Here is a 7,114-nt window from a genome sequence, read left to right as displayed (position 1 = left end):
AACTTGAACTCATACTCTCACTTTCTATTGACTTATTAATTTTGTAATGCCAAAGTATTATTTGAATTTTTGTACGTCCACTTTATGAAACTACAATTTAAAACAAAATTTCTCATTCATATGCTTGTTCCAACATTTTTTATTCATTTCATCGAAGGAAAACCATGCGTGACTCACATACACCACACAAGTTTGCCAACAAATGCTAGAGTGGTACTTGTATGATATAATCTTTCGCTAAGATGGTGGTTTTATATGAAAACCCAGGGGCTGTAGGATAAACTCTCGTAAACTACTGTGCGTTACATGAATGGATTCTGGTCAGAATACCCCAGGGTTACCTGCAGTTGAAAGTGAAACAGCAGGTTAATTCCATTTTCATCCGAGGTCTTGGACCTCCCGCCAACAGATTCTGAAACAATCGCAAACCACATTAAAGACCAACCAGTGAGCGCACTGCACAAGCCTCTGCGTTCTTAGCGCTCTGGTGGGGCTGGTAAAGCAAAAAACAGCAAACCAGCAGGCTCTCTTAAACCTTTCAACCGGATTCGGCCGGACCGGATTTAGAAGCTCGCGTTTCGGGCAGCGGCAAAGTTTGTCCCTCGGCGAACACACGATTGCGGTATTCGCGGTCCTCAATTTTCGTCAGGCTCTTGGTACACCGTGTCGGCAAAAGTGCTACGGTCACTTGCGGTGTCTAACCGTTCATTCGAAGACGTGCTGGGTAGTCCTTTTTTGGAATGTGGAAAGCGACCAGTACCACGTTGGTACCACGATAATACAGTGTACGTACCACTTTGTGAAGGAGAGCAACGTTTTCATCGTTTTGTAGGAGCCGTACCGGGGTGGTTTAGAACGAGCGAAAGCGGATTTCAACCGAGTAGGTAGTACCCCAAAAGGTCGCCCATTTGGAATGTACGAAAAATTCTCCAAATTGCGTCGACTTCCGCAGTGCGTTAAATTGCGCTTGCCATCGTTGGTTTGACCGGTGGAGCCTGGGAAGGGAGCGTTGTGATGGTGATGCTAGGTGCGATACGCTCTGCCAAACGGCAAATTCAATTAACCAGTTGTCATTACCGATGTACATGGATGGCGTACGTGTGGCATGCTGCGTTTCATATGGCACCGGTACCTATCAACTCCAGCTCCGGCAGCCGGGTTGCGAAGCATCGGCTTCAGGGAAATTCAGCCGTACCACGCGCGACAGCAACTTGATTTTGCCTGACCGCTGTCGAATCGATGTCGACCAAAAATGTACTCCCTTCTGGCGACCATTCCGTCTTCTTGCCGGCACACACACACACACAAGCACACAAACACACACTGAAATACACATTGATACACCCATCGGCAAACTGTACACGCGGAAGCGAATTTTCGTGTACCTGGAGGTAGTACCGAGCAGCAACGCCCGGTATCGATCACTCCCCTCTAAATCGGTTCGGTTTGAAATGGAGCTGCGGTCGGAGCTTAGAAATTGTCGAAAATCGAACGCATTACTAACACTCACCCCTTTTATGCTTCATACCTCCGAGCAACCGAAGACCGGCTGCAGGTTTTGGTCCACCAATCGTGCATCGATTATTCAGTGCGATTCCAATGCGAGCCCGCCGGCTAAATGTGTTGCCAAAAACGTGCGCATGGCTATCGAGCTGGAGTCGCGACAAACCCCAATATTGCTGCTGCTGGTGCACAGCCTCCAGTCTCTGCTGATAGCAAACCGTGCGTTACGCGTTTTGTGTGTGCCGAAAGTCCTGTCGGCCTCCGACCACCGAGGGAATTGAAAATTGACATAAAATCAAACATTTTTCCGAACGATATCTTGTTTACATTAGTATTCACTCGATGCCGGCGTGGTGTGCGAATTTAGCCAGCGGAAAGAGAGGTTAGCAAGTTCAGTGACGCAAAGCCCGTACTTTCGCAAAGTACGGTTCAAAATATTCTGGCAAACAAATACTATTTGGCCCCGCTAGACCTCGAGTTTGTCCCCGGCGTTCCGATATTCTAATCGAAAGTCAACTGAACCCGGCTCCAGTGGGGTGTCGCTAGGCGATGGCCACGTTTCCGGTACCGTAGCGATCGGTCTAAACGCCTCACAACGTACGGCCCAGCATCGCCGCCACAGCGGAGGGGGTGAGTTTCAGTCAGGCGGCAAACCGCAATGCATCCCGTATTGCAGCAACAAGCACCAGCCGTACAGTTTTCAGGCATCTCTAGCCACAAAGCACGGCAGGAAGGCAGCAAGTGGTCGAGGGGATGATTTTCAATTGTTGAACCAATGGGGTGCGAGGAAATGGGGGACGAGGGATGGGGAGAAGGTAACACGCGTGGCTAGCATGCATGCATATTTAGTTGGTGACGCTCAGAATGTCATGCTAAAATTATAAACCAAAACATTGCGCCACGCAGTGCCGTACCGTGTTATGAAGGATCCGATTATGTTACCAAAGTTAAATCGCTATGGGTTTGGGGCACTTTTGAATGACACGGGTAGCTGGCTCGATTGCTGTGTCTGTTGTATGAGCTAGGAGTTGTTTGTTTTACTGGTACTTTAAAGTATTTCAAATTGTTTCGTTTCACTTCACCTGCTTGAAATGGTGGTATGCATTGATTGCTTTTATAGCAAACAAAGACACTTGGGTGTGAAAATTGTTCAATCAAAACAAGATTATTCGCCAAATGTTTCTTCAATTGCGTTTGGGTTTCGGTGGCGTTTAATGGTGGAGGATAAGTACCTTTAATCTGTTCCACTGTACTAGTGGTAAGTTCAGATATATGTTGTTAATAGATTTAATTTCTTCTCGAATCAGCAGCAGTATTCTTGTTTCGAATTATAACCATAGTATGCAATACATATTTAAATTTCAGAATCCAGTGATTTAGTGATGCTGTACAACAATAATATGAATATTTAATATTTGTTTATCACGACCAAATGTTTTGCAAACAAAATTGTCTATTTTTGTACTCCACTCTGTCGATCAGTCTAAACGTAACTTTGTTGTTTACTAATCTTCCTCATTCACATCTGCCCGGCTAGCTCAGTCGGTAGAGCATGAGACTCTTAATCTCAGGGTCGTGGGTTCGAGCCCCACGTTGGGCGTCATATCTATTTTTAATAATTATTTTAGTTTAATTTTATTTCTGAAACAATTTTTATAAATACCATTAACTTTACTTACGTTTTAATTCAGCAATTATAAAGTTGCTTGATAAAATAAATAATAAACATATACAATTTTAAAGCAATTGAAAAAAGTGTATTACGTTTACAATAGTTGAAAGAATGTTATAAGAGTTCATAGTGTTTGAGGGATAGTAAAATATGTGTCATAGTACAAATTAATGAGACGGAATAGCTCTACATGCAATTCTCTCAGAGTTAATTCAAAGTGTCTTAACATTTTATGAACCATCGGTCGAATAATCTACTCTTATTTCTTAACTTTTGTTGTGGGGTTGTTTACGATATCACTTGTAGTATAAATTTGTTTAGTTAGTAAATGACTGCCAACTAACAATTTTATTTTTTATGATATTCACGATAGAGTTTATACAAATATTTATAATTATATTATTTTGTGTTATGGCACTATCGTAGTACCATTTTATTCTTGCAAAACATGCTATTTTCTTATAAAATGTGTTGATTTTGATGATTTTATCAAACATAATATTTGTTGAACGATGTAAGTAAGTGGTATAGTTCATATCTATTTTATAAGAACTACTGAGATGTCGAGTCAAGATAACAGGTGAAATGATTTTTATTTTCTGAAGTTTATTCGTTCAATGGTAAAACGGATTGTTTTGTCAAAGATGAAAGAGTTAAGAATCAAAAAATTTAGAGAAATACAAATGTGTTACAATTTTGCTTTAAATAATAAATAAAGAATTGGATAATATCCATACCACTTCAACTTGAACTACAACTGGTGCATTTGCTTTTCTATAATACTAAGACATTTTCTTGAAAAATTGAATCCAAGTGATGCGGTTTCGATATCAATATATTTAAGTTCATTTAAAGTACGATCTCTTGATGTTAATCCCAATAACGAATTGAACGTGGGAAAACATCCTTTGCTTCTTTGTCCAAAATCTCTGTACCACACGCTGAGGACCGAACGGAACTTCATTTTTATGGCATCATTGTGCCAATTTTTATTCCTTACATTCTTGGTCCGTCCCTGTGCGCCCGAAAGCCATATGGTCTGGGCGTAGCAAGGCCGAGGGAGCGCTTTTGTAGCACCGTTCGCTTCCAAGATATTGTTGTCAATTTGAATTTCAAGCAAAAGCATATGTAAATTGAGTGTTCAAGTGTAAGCTTCTCACACCCCCGCACACGGCCTCAAGGGCCACAAGACATCATACAAACCGAACGGACTGGCGAATGAATCTAGAAGAGGATCGAAATTCTCCCACGCCCAAAGATGAGCCCAATCTAGCATTAGGTGAAAGGGAGCATGAGGATCAAGCTTCTGGTAGCTGGAAAAGAATTTCAATTTTTCGCATCCTTGAAATTATCAATTACGCTGGTGCATGCTTGCTTGAAAAACCCGGTCAAAGGAAGGTGTACCTTTTTTGCTTTTCCCATGACAGTGCCTCGAGAACATCGTTGCAGCACTCAGTGTAAGCATTAGCTGGAATCGTTTGCGCTTCCGGCATATTACCTGCAACTATATTGCACCCGAGATTGAGTGATAGTAAAAAAAAACAACTAAGGGTACGATAAACTCAGGTATGCCTGCAAGGAAACTGTCCGAAAGCGTTTCCCATTCACACGCGAGAATGCAAAATGGCCGTTGAAGGTTAAACCCAATGCAGTCGCAGTCGGGAAGAGGTTGTAACTAAGCCCAGGCCAGAGCAGCGAGCTCTCGTACCTGTTGCCCGGTTTCGCTATGCATACATTCTTCCCAAATCGGAGCTACGGGAACGTGTTACGGTACGATGTGAGCAATGCATCTCGTTTTATATTAAATTTAGCAGCATCACCGCCTGCTGACAGCATTCCCACCCGTTACCCTCTGAGGATCTGTATGGGTTTTTTGCAAAAGTTTGTGGAGTAATTCCCCCATGCATACACGGTAGCACTATTTCTGCAGTGGCACTCGTCACGCTAAACGGCTTACCGGATCGAGTTTGACCGGAGACGTACCGGGTGAAGTAATAAATCTTGCCATATGTTTGCAGTAAAGTGCATCAACCCGACAACCCCCACTCGACGTAGAATCTGAAGAGAGAGAGCGAAAGAGTGACAATTAAGACGATGATGATCAGCGATGCCGTTGAGAACATTCATCGAGCTCGAACCTTTGCGCTGCACAGTTCCGGTTGGTGCAGAAAGAACAGCGTTAGGAGTTAGAGCTACACTTCGAAAGTTAACTTAGGAAAAGGGTTGAAAAACGGCACGAGGCAAGAACCGTACTGTTGCTTCTTGTCCGTATAGCAGATTTATTATTGTAAAGCATAATTATGATGGCAGCGAGATCAACTTACGCCACTGGTAGTGTTTGGTGCTGGAGAGAGCGTAGCACTGTACATGCAATTCGTTTGATCCGTTCGTACGACGATGCACCCAACACGAGCTGAACCGTTCGTATTTCTATTTATGGCATTTTTCATAGAGTTTTGATTTATTTGTCTAAGAGTGACGAGGGACCGGCGGATTCAATGCCTCGTGCCGCGTAAACCCACACGGAGATAAGCGTACTGACTGTTTGGTGCCCCGACATAAACCATCAACCGCGGGGATGCCATTTCTATCGTAAAATAAAAAAACCAACGTCCCACATGAAACCAGCGTAGATCCGGTCCAGATCGACAACTACGATTCACCAATTGGGGAGCCTTCCAATTGCAAACGTCCGGAAATGATTTCAGCTGCACATCATGGACGTGCCGCTGCGACTGTGCGTGGTGTGCGCTGACCTTTTGGGCGAACATGCACCGAACGCTACCGCACCGAATCGAATCGTACCGGAAAACGTGAGGGTTCTCTCTGTCGACAGAAGAACGCAGGAAAATTTGAATGGCAACTGTTGTTCCGTTCGCCCCGGGTGCTTCCATGCTTCAATGAAACGCTCATTGCACTAATGGGCTGTAATAAATGTACGTGGCCGAGCATAAATGCATGCTTGTTTTTCAAATTCTCGCTCGACGCTTGCTGTGCCATTTTCCCAAACTTTACAGCAATACTGCTTGCTTGCGAGTCAGTACATTAGTTGTGTGTACACGCTAGGCAACAAGATGTAATCAACTGGGCCACATTTTGCTAGAATGTCTCATTTAATTCATCTACCCTGCAAGAGGTAGACTTTGCCATTTGAGTGGAAGGTGGTGTCACATTCATCAGTACAATAACCTTGCCAACATCCTCACGGAAACCTTTAAATGAAGCGAATGTTATGGTAAGCAGCACTAGTGAGCTTACTTCATTACTCAATCCGCCCAGTGCCTCTAGCTCAATCTACTTTTGGCGGTGCCCCGGCGCTGTTTGCTTAGCAGATGCGAAACCCGAACGTGCTGCCGGGGGTTGAACATTCGATTTACCGTAGCATAAAATTTAATCGAATCAATGGAAATTGAAAGCAAACACCCGAGGTAAGCTGACGTCGCACAGCACACCATCCACACCACCATCCTTGCCGAACGGAGCAAAGTGCCAAAAGTCACCGACTCGGGGTGTGACGGGCGCACTATCATCATCATCATCTCCGGCGGCGACGCACCCGGCATGTCTAAAGAAGGTAAACATTCGGTTGTATAATGCCATCGGAAAACAAAACTCGCCATCCAGCGTTGTTGGCGTCAAAGGGGTGCATAAAATTTATGTTCCTGCCATGCGACCCCAGAACAATGTGCGCGCACTTCCATTAAAATCTTATCCGTAACCTCGGTAGCTCCTTCTTCGGGAAGAAGCGTACCTTGTCCTGCAGTTGAGGGGAAAAGTTGGGCAGCTAAAACACTGCGGAACACGAGCGCCTATGTTATCCTTTCCCGCTGACGTGTGCCTGGGTGTATGTGTGTGTTTTAGACTTTGGTATAGTGTTCAAATAATGGCTGAGAAATGACATCGCTCTGTCAACAAAAGATTAATTTTAAATTTAATCAA

At 43.9% G+C, this 7,114-nt stretch overlaps 1 non-coding gene across 1 annotated transcript; it reads left to right on the top strand.

The window, feature by feature from the left end:
- The first annotated feature begins 3,030 nt into the window (after positions 1-3,030).
- Trnak-cuu lies at positions 3,031-3,103 on the top strand. Its single transcript has one exon. It is a non-coding gene; the product is annotated as a tRNA-Lys (tRNA).
- The last annotated feature ends 4,011 nt before the right edge of the window (positions 3,104-7,114 follow it).

Source organism: Anopheles arabiensis, chromosome 2, assembly GCF_016920715.1.
Source record: "Anopheles arabiensis isolate DONGOLA chromosome 2, AaraD3, whole genome shotgun sequence".
NCBI lineage: Eukaryota > Metazoa > Arthropoda > Insecta > Diptera > Culicidae > Anopheles > Anopheles arabiensis.
The sequence above is the reverse complement of the archived record's forward strand: the minus strand, read 5'-3'. Positions and strand labels throughout refer to the sequence as shown.